The sequence below is a fragment of the Myxine glutinosa genome, chromosome 9 (genome assembly GCF_964187855.1).
Source record: "Myxine glutinosa chromosome 9, kmMyxGlut1.1, whole genome shotgun sequence".
NCBI classification, from domain to species: domain Eukaryota; kingdom Metazoa; phylum Chordata; class Myxini; order Myxiniformes; family Myxinidae; genus Myxine; species Myxine glutinosa.
The window spans coordinates 104,146,265-104,160,774 of NC_136269.1; positions in this window are offsets into that span (position 1 = coordinate 104,146,265).

Below are 14,510 nucleotides of genomic sequence, written 5' to 3' on the forward strand. Positions count from 1 at the left end.
CTGAATGCCCGGCTCGAGAGGCGACATGTCACCTCTGCTCCACCAAAGGCCATTTTGCAAAAGTCTGCAGAAAGGCCGCTCGGGGCACGCATTCCCGAGCGACCTTGAATGGGCTCATCGCTGAGCCAACGGATCGAGCACCGGACGGGGCGCCTTGCACAGCTTTGATGAGCCGCTCTCCTCCTCGCGGGCCTCTGGCTTCTCGCCCGACCTTGGTGAGATACGTCGGGCCGCCGAAACAAATGGCGCGAACGCGACCGGTCACAGAGCATCCAACCTTGACTGGCTTTCAAACGCCTACTTCAAACAAGCGACATGCACCTACTTTGGAAATGCCTCTCGAAGTGCGGCAAACGCAGCACGTGACTCGAGCGCCATCTGATGACAGCTTTTGCGAATTACATGCTCCCCCTCTGGCATGTCAATCTGCAGATGGCAGAAATCTTTCTCACGTGGCTCGAGCGCCATCTGACGGTAGCTTTTGCGAATTACATGCTTTGGCATATGACTCTGCAGATGGCAGAGATCTTTCTCCCGTGGCTCGAGCGCCATCTGGCGGCTGCTCTCACGACCACCCCACACCCACTCTGGCAAATGAAACTACCGAAGAGCCAACTGACTTCAATGCTCCTGCTGAGGCCCGAAAGATTGCAGCCGGCGTGGGATCCACCCGCGAGGCGCGATCTTCTCGCCCGGCCGGAACTATACCTGCCGGGTCTGCCGGCCTAGCGCAGGCCTTCATTCCGCTCACAGTCGCGGGCGTTTTTGCGCAAGCTTTGATTGATACGGGATCCACGGATAGTTTTATTGATTAGCGACTCGTGCATCAACATGGGTGGCCGGTTCTCGGGACAACCCGCCGGATCTTCATGGCGTCTCAGGGACTTCGGTTGAGCACAAAAGGGGCGTGTCGATTGAAACTTGTGATAAATGGACGCACGTTCCCGGACGTGTATCTCATGGTATTACCGACCTTATGCGCTGACGTTCTGTTAGGACTTGATTTCCTTAAGCGGCATGGTCGTTTGGAAATAGACTTCGGAGGGCCGGACACGCTCGCTGTGTGTGCCCTCGCTCAAATGGACATGGAGCCACTCTCACTGTTCCCCAACCTGACCACTGATTGTACCCCTGTAGCCATCAAATCGCGGCACTACTCTCGCGCGGACGCGCAATTCATTGCGGAAGAAACGGCCCTTCTCTTGAAGGACGGTATCATAGAACACAGTAGGTCACCGTGGAGGGCCCAAGTCTTAGTGGTGCGGAGTGAGGCCCACCGCAGGCGAATGGTAATCGACTATTCGCAAACGATTAATCGTTTTACACAGCTGGATGCCTACCCATAACCGGGGATGGACGCCCTGGTACGCCAGGTGGCCCTGTATTCCGTTTATAGCACTCTCGATCTACGTAGTGCGTATCATCAAGTCCCCATCTCTAGGGCTGATCGCGTCTTTACAGCCTTTGAATCGGGTCAGCGGTTGTACCAGTTCACGAGACTTCCCTTTGGGGTAACGAACGGCGTCGCTTGTTTTCAGAGAGCTATGGATGACCTCGTTGCGAAGGAGCATTTGATGGATGTCTTTGTCTATCTGGACAATCTTACGGTTTGTGGGTATGACCAGGCGCATCACGACGCTAATCTAAAACGCTTCCTCGAGGTCGCGCGGAAATATCGCTTAACCATGAATGAGGCGAAGTGTCAATACTCTCTACGCACGGTAGACCTTTTGGGGTACACCGTGACCCATGGCTCCGTCTCTCCGGATAAGGAGCGTCTGCGCCCTTTGCTCGATATGGCTCCGCCTAGCGATTGGGCTTCTCTGAAACGCGCTCTAGGGCTGTTCACCCACTACTCAAAGTGGGTGCAAAATTTCTCCGCTAAGCTCCGCCCCCTCGTGGCCTGCGACACTTTCCCCATGGGCCCGGCCGCCCTGGCGGCCTTCAAGGGCCTTAAAGTCGACATTGCTGGCGCCGCTGTCGCAACGATTGACGAGAGTGCCTCTTTCGTTTTGGAGAGTGATGCCTCGGATCATGCGATAGCGGCGACTCTCTCCCAAGGAGGCCGCCCTGTGGCTTTCTTCTCGCGGACTCTCACCTCCGCCGAGCGGAGGCATTCGTCTGTCGAAAAGGAAGCGTACGCAATCGTCGAATCAATTCGGCGATGGCGTTCGTATCTGCTTGGGCGGAGTTTCCAAATCATCACGGACCAACAGAGTGTTGCGTTTATGTACGACACCTTACATGCCCAGCGCATTAAGAATGAGAAAATCACCCGTTGGCGTATCGAACTCGCCGACTTCTGCTTCACCATCAAATACCGCCCGGGGAAGGATAACCTGGTCGCTGACGCCTTATCGAGGCCGGCCACTTGCGCGGGGGTCGTATCTTTGGAGGGGCTGCGCACTTTGCACTGCACTATGTGTCATCCCGGGGTAACGCGCTTCGCGCATTTTGTGCGCGCGGGCAATCTGCCGTACTCGATGGAGGACATCCGCCGCATCTGCCGTGATTGCGCGATCTGTGCGGAACTCAAACCGCGTTTTTATAGCCCCCCTCTGGGGACTCTCGTTAGGGCTACTAGACCGTGGGAGCGCTTGGCGATGGACTTCAAAGGGCCGCTGCCATTGTCGAGCAACTCTCGCTATCTGCTCACTATCGTCGATGAGTATTCCCGATTCCCCTTTGCTTACACGTGCGGGGATATGTCGGCTGCCACGGTAATTCGGTGCCTGCGGAATTTGTTTTCTATGTTCGGGTGTCCGGCCTACGTGCATACCGATCGGGGTGCGGTGTTCCTGTCCCAGGAAGTGAGGGGCTACTTGCTCCAACATAATGTCGCTTCGAGCTACACCACCCCGTACCGGCCCCAAGCTAATGGACAGATCGAACGCTTTAATGGGATTATATGGCGGGCCGTCATGCTAAACCTTCGGACCCTCGGCCGAGGCCTCGATAAATGGGCGTGGTCGCTGCCTGCCGCACTGAACTCGATCCGGGCTCTCCTATGTACTGCCACCAACCAGACTCCTCACGAACGACTGTTCCACCACCCTAGAAGCTCCGGCAGTATCCAGTCTTTACCCAGCTGGCTCGCTGAACCGGGGCCCGCCTATCTCAAACGAGCGGTTCGCACTAGCAAGTACGACCCCCTTGTTGACAAGGTGCAGGTCCTCCAGGCTAATCCCGAGCATGCCCGCATGTTAACGGCGGATGGCCGCGAGTCTACTGTCTCCGTACGCCATCTCGCCCCTTGTGGGGACGACGACAGGGATATCGACGAACCCGTCTACGAGTCTATGGACTCTATCGAAGCTTCCCCTATGGAACTACCGCTGTCACTCCCGTCGTCCCCCGCCCCCGTGCCCGAAGGCGCAGGGGCGCCCCCTCCGACTCCGACCTCCGGCGGCTATTCCGACGCGGGGGACTCCGGGCTAGGGGACGCCGTGCCCGGTAGTTTCCGAACACGAACTGGCCGGGAGGTTCGCCGCCCCGACCGCTACGGGTGGACCGACTGACGTGGATTGACGTAACCCTTTGGTTTATTTCTGATGCTTGCTTGCAAACTGCCGAGCGGTAGTATCGTTTTAACGATGGGGAGAATGTAGTGAAATTATACCAAGGTGAACCCAGGGGAGCTCGCCACGGAAGGGGCCGTCTATAAGACCCGGGGACAACCGGGGCGTGCGGACACTTCGGCGGGACTCACTGTGACATTATCCAGTAGTTGAACGGTATGTACGCCCCCAAATGCTGCGCTGATGATGCGCTGCGCTAACCATTGTTATATGGAACTTCCATTGCTGTTCTTGAAATGCTCTGATTTAATGCCTATTGCTGCATGTATTGTTACAGGATGTATCACCGATCTAAATGATATTAAAGCCTACCCAGAGGTAAAGTCGTGTCTGCGCTTGATTTTCACGACACTCACCACATTCAAAACATCACTCAAGACCCACCTGTTCAACACTGCATTCAACATTTAACCCACAGCATCTAACCCCTGACTATCTCCTCTCCTTCTCCCTCCTTTGTGCTTTGAATATTTCCCTATTGATTCTTCTTTTTTTGCAATTGTCGTTATGTTTTGCTATGCATTATGTTTTGCACTCTGTCAAAGCGTCTTTGGGCTTCCTGAAAAGCGCTATATAAAATAAATGCATTATTATTATTATTATTAAAGTTGTGTGTGGTTGGAGAGATGAAGTTGTGAATATAAATAAATAATCCAAAGTTGTGTGTGGTAGTAGAGATGAAGTTGTGTATATAAATAAATAATCCAAAGTTGTGTGTGGTAGTAGAGATGAAGTTGTGTATATAAATAAATAATCCAAAGTTGTGTGTGGTAGTAGGGATGAAGTTGTGTATATAAATAAATAATCCAAAGTTGTGTGTGGTCGTAGAGATGAAGTTGTGTATATAAATAAATAATCGAAAGTTGTGTGTGGTAGTAGAGATGAAGTTGTGTATATAAATAAATAATCGAAAGTTGTGTGTGGTAGTAGAGATGAAGTTGTGTATATAAATAAATAACCCAAAGTTGTGTGTGGTTGGAGAGATGAAGTTGTGTATATAAATAAATAATCCAAAGTTGTGTGTGGTTGGAGAGATGAAGTTGTGTATATAAATAAATAATCCAAAGTTGTGTGTGGTTGGAGAGATGAAGTTGTGTATATAAATAAATAATCCAAAGTTGTGTGTGGTCATAGAGATGAGGTCGTGTATATAAAATAAATAATCGAAAGTTGTGTGTGGTCAGAGAGATGAAGTTGTGTATATAAATAAATAATCCAAAGTTGTGTGTGGTAGTAGAGATGAAGTTGTGTATACAAATAAATAATCCAAAGTTGTGTGTGGTTGGAGAGATGAAGTTGTGTTTATAAATAAATAATCCAAAGTTGTGTGTGGTAGGAGAGATGAAGTTGTGTATATAAATAAATAATCCAAAGTTGTGTGTGGTTGGAGAGATCAAGTTGTGTATATACATAAATAATCCAAAGTTGTGTGTGGTTGGAGAGATGAAGTTGTGTATATAAATAAATAATCCAAAGTTGTGTGTGGTAGGAGAGATGAAGTTGTGTATATAAATAAATAATCCAAAGTTGTGTGTGGGAGTAGAGATGAAGTTGTGTATATAAATAAATAATCGAAAGTTGTGTGTGGTAGTAGATATGAAGTTGTGTATATAAATAAATAATCCAAAGTTGTGTGTGGTCGTAGAGATAAAGTTGTGTATATAAATAAATAATCGAAAGTTGTGTGTGGTAGTAGAGATGAAGTTGTGTATATAAATAAATAATCGAAAGTTGTGTGTGGTAGTAGAGATGAAGTTGTGTATATAAATAAATAATCCAAAGTTGTGTGTGGTTGGAGAGATGAAGTTGTGTATATAAATAAATAATCCAAAGTTGTGTGTGGTTGGAGAGATGAAGTTGTGTATATAAATAAATAATCCAAAGTTGTGTGTGGTTGGAGAGATGAAGTTGTGTCTATAAATAAATAATCCAAAGTTGTGTGTGGTTGGAGAGATGAAGTTGTGTATATAAATAAATCATCCAAAGTTGTGTGTGGTGGAAGAGATGAAGTTGTGTATATAAATAAATAATCGAAAGTTGTGTGTGGTTGGGTAGATGAAGTTGTGTATATAAATAAATCATCCAAAGTTGTGTGTGGTGGTAGAGATGAAGTTGTGTATATAAATAAATAATCGAAAGTTGTGTGTGGTTGGGTAGATGAAGTTGTGTATATAAATAAATAATCCAAAGTTGTGTGTGGTTGGAGAGATGAAGTTGTGTATATAAATAAATAATCCAAAGTTGTGTGTGGTTGGAGAGATGAAGTTGTGTATATAAATAAATAATCCAAAGTTGTGTGTGGTTGGAGAGATGAAGTTGTGTATATAAATAAATAATCCAAAGTTGTGTGTGGTTGGAGAGATGAAGTTGTGTATATAAATAAATCATCCAAAGTTGTGTGTGGTAGGAGAGATGAAGTTGTGTCTATAAATAAATAATCCAACGTTGTGTGTGGTTGGAGAGATGAAGTTGTGTATATAAATAAATAATCCAAAGTTGTGTGTGGTTGGAGAGATGAAGTTGTGTATATAAATAAATAATCCAAAGTTGTGTGTGGTTGGAGAGATGAAGTTGTGTATATAAATAAATAATCCAAAGTTGTGTGTGGTAGGAGAGATGAAGTTGTGTCTATAAATAAATAATCCAACGTTGTGTGTGGTTGGAGAGATGAAGTTGTGTATATAAATAAATAATCGAAAGTTGTGTGTGGTAGTAGAGATGAAGTTGTGTATATAAATAAATAATCGAAAGTTGTGTGTGGTAGTAGAGATGAAGTTGTGTATATAAATAAATAATCGAAAGTTGTGTGTGGTAGGAGAGATGAAGTTGTGTATATAAATAAATAATCCAAAGTTGTGTGTGGTTGGAGAGATCAAGTTGTGTATATAAATAAATAATCCAAAGTTGTGTGTGGTTGGAGAGATGAAGTTGTGTATATAAATAAATAATCCAAAGTTGTGTGTGGTGGAAGAGATGAAGTTGTGTATATAAATAAATAATCCAAAGTTGTGTGTGGTAGGAGAGATGAAGTTGTGTATAAAAATAAATAATCCAAAGTTGTGTGTGGTTGGAGAGATCAAGTTGTGTATATAAATAAATAATCCAAAGTTACGGATCCAATTGTTACGGATCGCGGATTAGATGTTATTTACCGAGCGGTGGTATTGCCGCGACCTAACAGTTCCCCCGATTCTTCCCCAACTCACCCGATTCCACCCGACGTTGACCAAATCGCGCTATGCTAAATCAATGATTGGAAAGGACACAACGACTGGGATAGATGAAACGACGCAAGGGGTACAGTTCTCAAGACCTCCGGAGGAGGATATAATTAGTGGTGGAGAGAATCAACTTCCTCAATCAACTTCAATCGAGAATCAATCGTCGAGCGAATCAATCAACTTCCTCAAACTTAACTGTGATAAATCTGAAATAATCATCATTGGCCCAAAAACGCTCACCAAGTCCACCCATAACTTTGCCCTCAACATCGACGGTTTCCCAGTATCCACCTCCCCTCACATCCGGAATCTTGGCATCATCTTTGACCAAACCCTCTCCTTCGACAAATACACTAAACAGATCACAAAGACAGCCTTCTTTCACCTGAAAAACATCGCCCGTCCCCGTCCATCCCTCTCCTCCGTGGCTGCAGAAACCCTCATCCACGCCTTCATCACTTCCCGTCTGGACTACTGCAATAGCCTCCTTTATGGTTCACCCTCAACAATCACCAATAAACTCCAATACATTCAGAACTCCGCTGCCCGTCTACTCACCCATTCCCGGACCCGTGACCACATCACCCCCGTCCTTTACAAGCTTCACTGGCTCCCCATCTCCCAGAGAATCCAGTACAAAATCCTCCTCTTGACCTACAAAGCCCTCCATAACCTGGCCCCATCCTACCTGGCTGACCTCCTCTCCAGACACACTCCCACCCGCAACCTCCGCTCTGCTGGTACCAACCTCCTGACCCCCCCCCCCATCCGGACCAAATTTAGATCCTGGGGGGACAGGGCCTTCTCCATCGCTGCTCCCACCCTCTGGAACTCGCTACCTCACACCATCAGAGACTCCTCCTCACTCACCACATTCAAAACATCACTCAAGACCCACCTGTTCAACACTGCATTCAACATTTAACCCACAGCATCTAACCCCTGACTATCTCCTCTCCTTCTCCCTCCTTTGTGCTTTGAATATTTCCCTATTGATTCTTCTTTTTTTGCAATTGTCTTTATGTTTTGCTATGCATTATGTTTTGCACTCTGTCAAAGCGTCTTTGGGCTTCCTGAAAAGCGCTATATAAAATAAATGCATTATTATTATTATTATTAAAGTTGTGTGTGGTTGGAGAGATGAAGTTGTGAATATAAATAAATAATCCAAAGTTGTGTGTGGTAGTAGAGATGAAGTTGTGTATATAAATAAATAATCCAAAGTTGTGTGTGGTAGTAGAGATGAAGTTGTGTATATAAATAAATAATCCAAAGTTGTGTGTGGTAGTAGAGATGAAGTTGTGTATATAAATAAATAATCGAAAGTTGTGTGTGGTCGTAGAGATGAAGTTGTGTATATAAATAAATAATCGAAAGTTGTGTGTGGTAGTAGAGATGAAGTTGTGTATATAAATAAATAATCGAAAGTTGTGTGTGGTAGTAGAGATGAAGTTGTGTATATAAATAAATAATCCAAAGTTGTGTATGGTTGGAGAGATGAAGTTGTGTATATAAATAAATAATCCAAAGTTGTGTGTGGTTGGAGAGATGAAGTTGTGTATACAAATAAATAATCCAAAGTTGTGTGTGGTTGGAGAGATGAAGTTGTGTATATAAATAAATCATCCAAAGTTGTGTGTGGTAGTAGAGATGAAGTTGTGTATACAAATAAATAATCCAAAGTTGTGTGTGGTTGGAGAGATGAAGTTGTGTATATAAATAAATAATCCAAAGTTGTGTGTGGTTGGAGAGATGAAGTTGTGTATATAAATAAATAATCCAAAGTTGTGTGTGGTTGGTGAGATGAAGTTGTGCATATAAATAAATAATCCAAAGTTGTGTGTGGTAGTAGAGATGAAGTTGTGCATATAAATAAATAATCCAAAGTTGTGTGTGGTAGTAGAGATGAAGTTGTGTATATAAATAAATAATCCAAAGTTGTGTGTGGTTGGAGAGATGAAGTTGTGTATATAAATAAATAATCCAAAGTTGTGTGTGGTTGGAGAGATCAAGTTGTGTATATAAATAAATAATCCAAAGTTGTGTGTGGTTGGAGAGATGAAGTTGTGTATATAAATAAATAATCCAAAGTTGTGTGTGGTTGGAGAGATGAAGTTGTGTATATAAATAAATAATCCAAAGTTGTGTGTGGTTGGAGAGATGAAGTTGTGTATATAAACAAATAATCCAAAGTTGTGTGTGGTTGGAGAGATGAAGTTGTGTATGTAAATAAATAATACAAAGTTGTGTGTGGTAGTAGAGATGAAGTTGTGTATATAAATAAATAATCCAAAGTTGTGTGTGGTTGGAGAGATGAAGTTGTGTATATAAATAAATAATCCAAAGTTGTGTGTGGTAGTAGAGATGAAGTTGTGTCTATAAATAAATAATCCAAAGTTGTGTGTGGTTGGAGAGATGAAGTTGTGTATATAAATAAATAATCCAAAGTTGTGTGTGGTTGGAGAGATGAAGTTGTGTATATAAATAAATAATCCAAAGTTGTGTGTGGTTGGAGAGATGAAGTTGTGTATATAAATAAATAATCCAAAGTTGTGTGTGGTTGGAGAGATGAAGTTGTGTATGTAAATAAATAATCCAAAGTTGTGTGGTTGGAGAGATGAAGTTGTGTATATAAATAATCGAAAGTTGTGTGTGGTTGGAGAGATGAAGTTGTGTATATAAATAAATAATCCAAAGTTGTGTGTGGTAGGAGAGATGAAGTTGTGTATATAAATAAATAATCCAAAGTTGTGTGTGGTCATAGAGATGAGGTCGTGTATATAAAATAAATAATCGAAAGTTGTGTGTGGTCAGAGAGATGAAGTTGTGTATATAAATAAATAATCCAAAGTTGTGTGTGGTTGGAGAGATCAAGTTGTGTATATACTGTACATAAATAATCCAAAGTTGTGTGTGGTTGGAGAGATGAAGTTGTGTATATAAATAAATAATCCAAAGTTGTGTGTGGTAGGAGAGATGAAGTTGTGTATATAAATAAATAATCCAAAGTTGTGTGTGGGAGTAGAGATGAAGTTGTGTATATAAATAAATAATCGAAAGTTGTGTGTGGTAGTAGATATGAAGTTGTGTATATAAATAAATAATCCAAAGTTGTGTGTGGTCGAAGAGATGAAGTTGTGTATATAAATAAATAATCGAAAGTTGTGTGTGGTAGTAGAGATGAAGTTGTGTATATAAATAAATAATCGAAAGTTGTGTGTGGTAGTAGAGATGAAGTTGTGTATATAAATAAATAATCCAAAGTTGTCTGTGGTTGGAGAGATGAAGTTGTGTATATAAATAAATAATCCAAAGTTGTGTGTGGTTGGAGAGATGAAGTTGTGTATATAAATAAATAATCCAAAGTTGTGTGTGGTTGGAGAGATGAAGTTGTGTATATAAATAAATAATCCAAAGTTGTGTGTGGTTGGAGAGATGAAGTTGTGTATATAAATAAATAATCCAAAGTTGTGTGTGGTTGGAGAGATGAAGTTGTGTATATAAATAAATAATCCAAAGTTGTGTGTGGTTGGAGAGATGAAGTTGTGTATGTAAATAAATAATCCAAAGTTGTGGTTGGAGAGATGAAGTTGTGTATATAAATAAATAATCCAAAGTTGTGTGTGGTAGTAGAGATGAAGTTGTGTATATATAAATAAATAATCCAAAGTTGTGTGTGGTCATAGAGATTAAGTTGTTTATATAAAATAAATAATCCAAAGTTGTGTGTGGTTGGAGAGATGAAGTTGTGTATATAAATAAATAATCCAAAGTTGTGTGTGGTTGGAGAGATGAAGTTGTGTATATAAATAAATAATCCAAAGTTGTGTGGGGTAGGAGAGATGAAGTTGTGTATAGAAATAAATAATCGAAAGTTGTGTGGGGTAGGAGAGATGAAGTTGTGTATAGAAATAAATAATCGAAAGTTGTGTGTGGTTGGAGAGATGAAGTTGTGTATATAAATAAATAATCCAAAGTTGTGTGTGGTTGGAGAGATGAAGTTGTGTGTATAAATAAATAATCCAAAGTTGTGTGTGGTAGGAGAGATGAAGTTGTGTATATAAATAAATAATCCAAAGTTGTGTGGGGTAGGAGAGATGAAGTTGTGTATAGAAATAAATAATCGAAAGTTGTGTGGGGTAGGAGAGATGAAGTTGTGTATAGAAATAAATAATCGAAAGTTGTGTGTGGTTGGAGAGATGAAGTTGTGTATATAAATAAATAATCCAAAGTTGTGTGTGGTTGGAGAGATGAAGTTGTGTGTATAAATAAATAATCCAAAGTTGTGTGTGGTAGGAGAGATGAAGTTGTGTATATAAATAAATAATCCAAAGTTGTGTGTGGTCATAGAGATGAGGTCGTGTATATAAAATAAATAATCGAAAGTTGTGTGTGGTCAGAGAGATGAAGTTGTGTATATAAATAAATAATCCAAAGTTGTGTGTGGTCAGAGAGATGAGGTCGTGTATCTATCTATAATTCCAGTAATCTCTGTGTGTATGTATGTATGTATGTATGTATGTATGTCTGTATGTCTGTGACCGCTGTTTCTCGACAACCACGGGTCCGATATACTTGAAACTTGCCAGGTATATTGCTGGGGACCCGAGGATGTGCCTTTTCAAGGTTTCATATTAATCGGACAAGTAGTTACCGAGCTATGTCCAAAAAACGATTCAACCAATCAGAGAGCAGCGAGCTATCACGTGTGCCGAACGTGCCGAACAGACTCTGCCTCGGACGGCACATTTGAGAGCGTATTCATTTATTTCACGTTGGCAAACTATGTTGCCGCTATGTTGGCGTTAAACTATGTTTTAAAACTAATTAAAACTAATTTGCGATTCTTTCGCTTTCCTGCGCGTTTGTGCACGCTATGGCGATTTCTTTACCAAACTCCGCAAGCCGTTCGCTTTGGACCAAACCATTTCATGTAAATAGAGGGGGGGGGATTGTCACCGTACTCGCAAGCCGTTCGCTTTGGACCAAACCATTTCATGTAAATAGAGGGGGGGGATTGTCACCGTACTCGCAAGCCGTTCGCTTTGGCTTTGCGAATGGACCAAACCATTTCATGTAAATAGAGGGGGGGGGATATAATTTTACATATATATATAGTACGGGCATGCCCTAGTATAAAATAAATAATCCAAAGTTGTGTGTGGTCAGAGAGATGAAGTTGTGAATATAAATAAATAATCCAAAGTTGTGTGTGGTTGGAGAGATGAAGTTGTGTATATAAATAAATAATCCAAAGTTGTGTGTGGTTGGAGAGATGAAGTTGTGTATATAAATAAATAATCCAAAGTTGTGTGTGGTTGGAGAGATGAAGTTGTGTATATAAATAAATAATCCAAAGTTGTGTGTGGTTGGAGAGATGAAGTTGTGTATATAAATAAATAATCCAAAGTTGTGTGTGGTATGAGAGATGAAGTTGTGTATATAAATAAATAATCCAAAGTTGTGTGTGGTAGTAGAGATGAAGTTGTGTATATAAATAAATAATCCAAAGTTGTGTGTGGTAGTAGAGATGAAGTTGTGTATGCAAATAAATAATCCAAAGTTGTGTGTGGTTGGAGAGATGAAGTTGTGTTTATAAATAAATAATCCAAAGTTGTGTGTGGTCGGAGAGATGAAGTTGTGTATATAAATAAATAATCCAAAGTTGTGTGTGGTTGGAGAGATCAAGTTGTGTATATACATAAATAATCCAAAGTTGTGTGTGGTTGGAGAGATGAAGTTGTGTATATACATAAATAATCCAAAGTTGTGTGTGGTAGGAGAGATGAAGTTGTGTATATAAATAAATAATCCAAAGTTGTGTGTGGTAGGAGAGATCAAGTTGTGTATATAAATAAATAATCCAAAGTTGTGTGTGGTTGGAGAGATGAAGTTGTGTATAGAAATAAATAATCGAAAGTTGTGTGTGGTAGGAGAGATGAAGTTGTGTATATAAATAAATAATCCAAAGTTGTGTGTGGTTGGAGAGATGAAGTTGTGTATATAAATAAATAATCCAAAGTTGTGTGTGGTTGGAGAGATGAAGTTGTGTATATAAATAAATAATCCAAAGTTGTGTGTGGTATGAGAGATGAAGTTGTGTATATAAATAAATAATCCAAAGTTGTGTGTGGTAGTAGAGATGAAGTTGTGTATATAAATAAATAATCCAAAGTTGTGTGTGGTAGTAGAGATGAAGTTGTGTATGCAAATAAATAATCCAAAGTTGTGTGTGGTTGGAGAGATGAAGTTGTGTTTATAAATAAATAATCCAAAGTTGTGTGTGGTAGGAGAGATGAAGTTGTGTATATAAATAAATAATCCAAAGTTGTGTGTGGTTGGAGAGATCAAGTTGTGTATATACATAAATAATCCAAAGTTGTGTGTGGTTGGAGAGATGAAGTTGTGTATATACATAAATAATCCAAAGTTGTGTGTGGTAGGAGAGATGAAGTTGTGTATATAAATAAATAATCCAAAGTTGTGTGTGGTAGGAGAGATCAAGTTGTGTATATAAATAAATAATCCAAAGTTGTGTGTGGGAGTAGAGATGAAGTTGTGTATATAAATAAATAATCGAAAGTTGTGTGTGGTGGTAGAGATGAAGTTGTGTATATAAATAAATAATCGAAAGTTGTGTGTGGTAGTAGAGATGAAGTTGTGTATATAAATAAATAATCCAAAGTTGTGTGTGGTTGGAGAGATGAAGTTGTGTATATAAATAAATAATCCAAAGTTGTGTGTGGTTGGAGAGATCAAGTTGTGTATCTATCTATAATTCCAGTAATCTCTGTGTGTTTGTTTGTTTGTACGTTTGTCTGTGACCGCTGTTTCTCGACAACCACGGGTCCGATATACTTTAAACTTGCCAGGTATATTGCTGGGGACCCGAGGATGTGCCTTTTCAAGGTTTCATATTAATCGGACAATTACTTACCGAGCTATGTCCAAAAAACGATTCAACCAATCAGAGAGCAGCGAGCTATCGCGTGTGCCGAACGTGGCGGACACACTCTGCCTCGGATGGCACATTTGAGAGCGTATTCATTTATTTCCCGTCGGCAAACTATGTTGGCGCTATGTTGGCGTTAAACGATGTTTTAAAACTAATTAAAACCCCGGGGGGATTGTCACTGTACTCGCAAGCCGTTCGCCGTTCGCTTTGGCGTTGCGAATGGACCAAAACATTTCATGCACCAAACCATTTCATGTAAAGCGTTCGCCGTTCGCTTTGGCGTTGCGAATGGACCAAAACATTTCATGAACCAAACCATTTCATGTAAATAGAGGGGGGGATATAATTTTAGATATAGATATAGTACGGGCATGCCCTAGTATACATAAATAATCCAAAGTTGTGTGTGGTAGGAGAGATGAAGTTGTGTATATAAATAAATAATCCAAAGTTGTGTGTGGTAGGAGAGATCAAGTTGTGTATATAAATAAATAATCCAAAGTTGTGTGTGGTAGGAGAGATGAAGTTGTGTATATAAATAAATAATCCAAAGTTGTGTGTGGGAGTAGAGATGAAGTTGTGTATATAAATAAATAATCGAAAGTTGTGTGTGGTGGTAGAGATGAAGTTGTGTATATAAATAAATAATCGAAAGTTGTGTGTGGTAGTAGAGATGAAGTTGTGTATATAAATAAATAATCCAAAGTTGTGTGTGGTTGGAGAGATGAAGTTGTGTATATAAATAAATAATCCAAA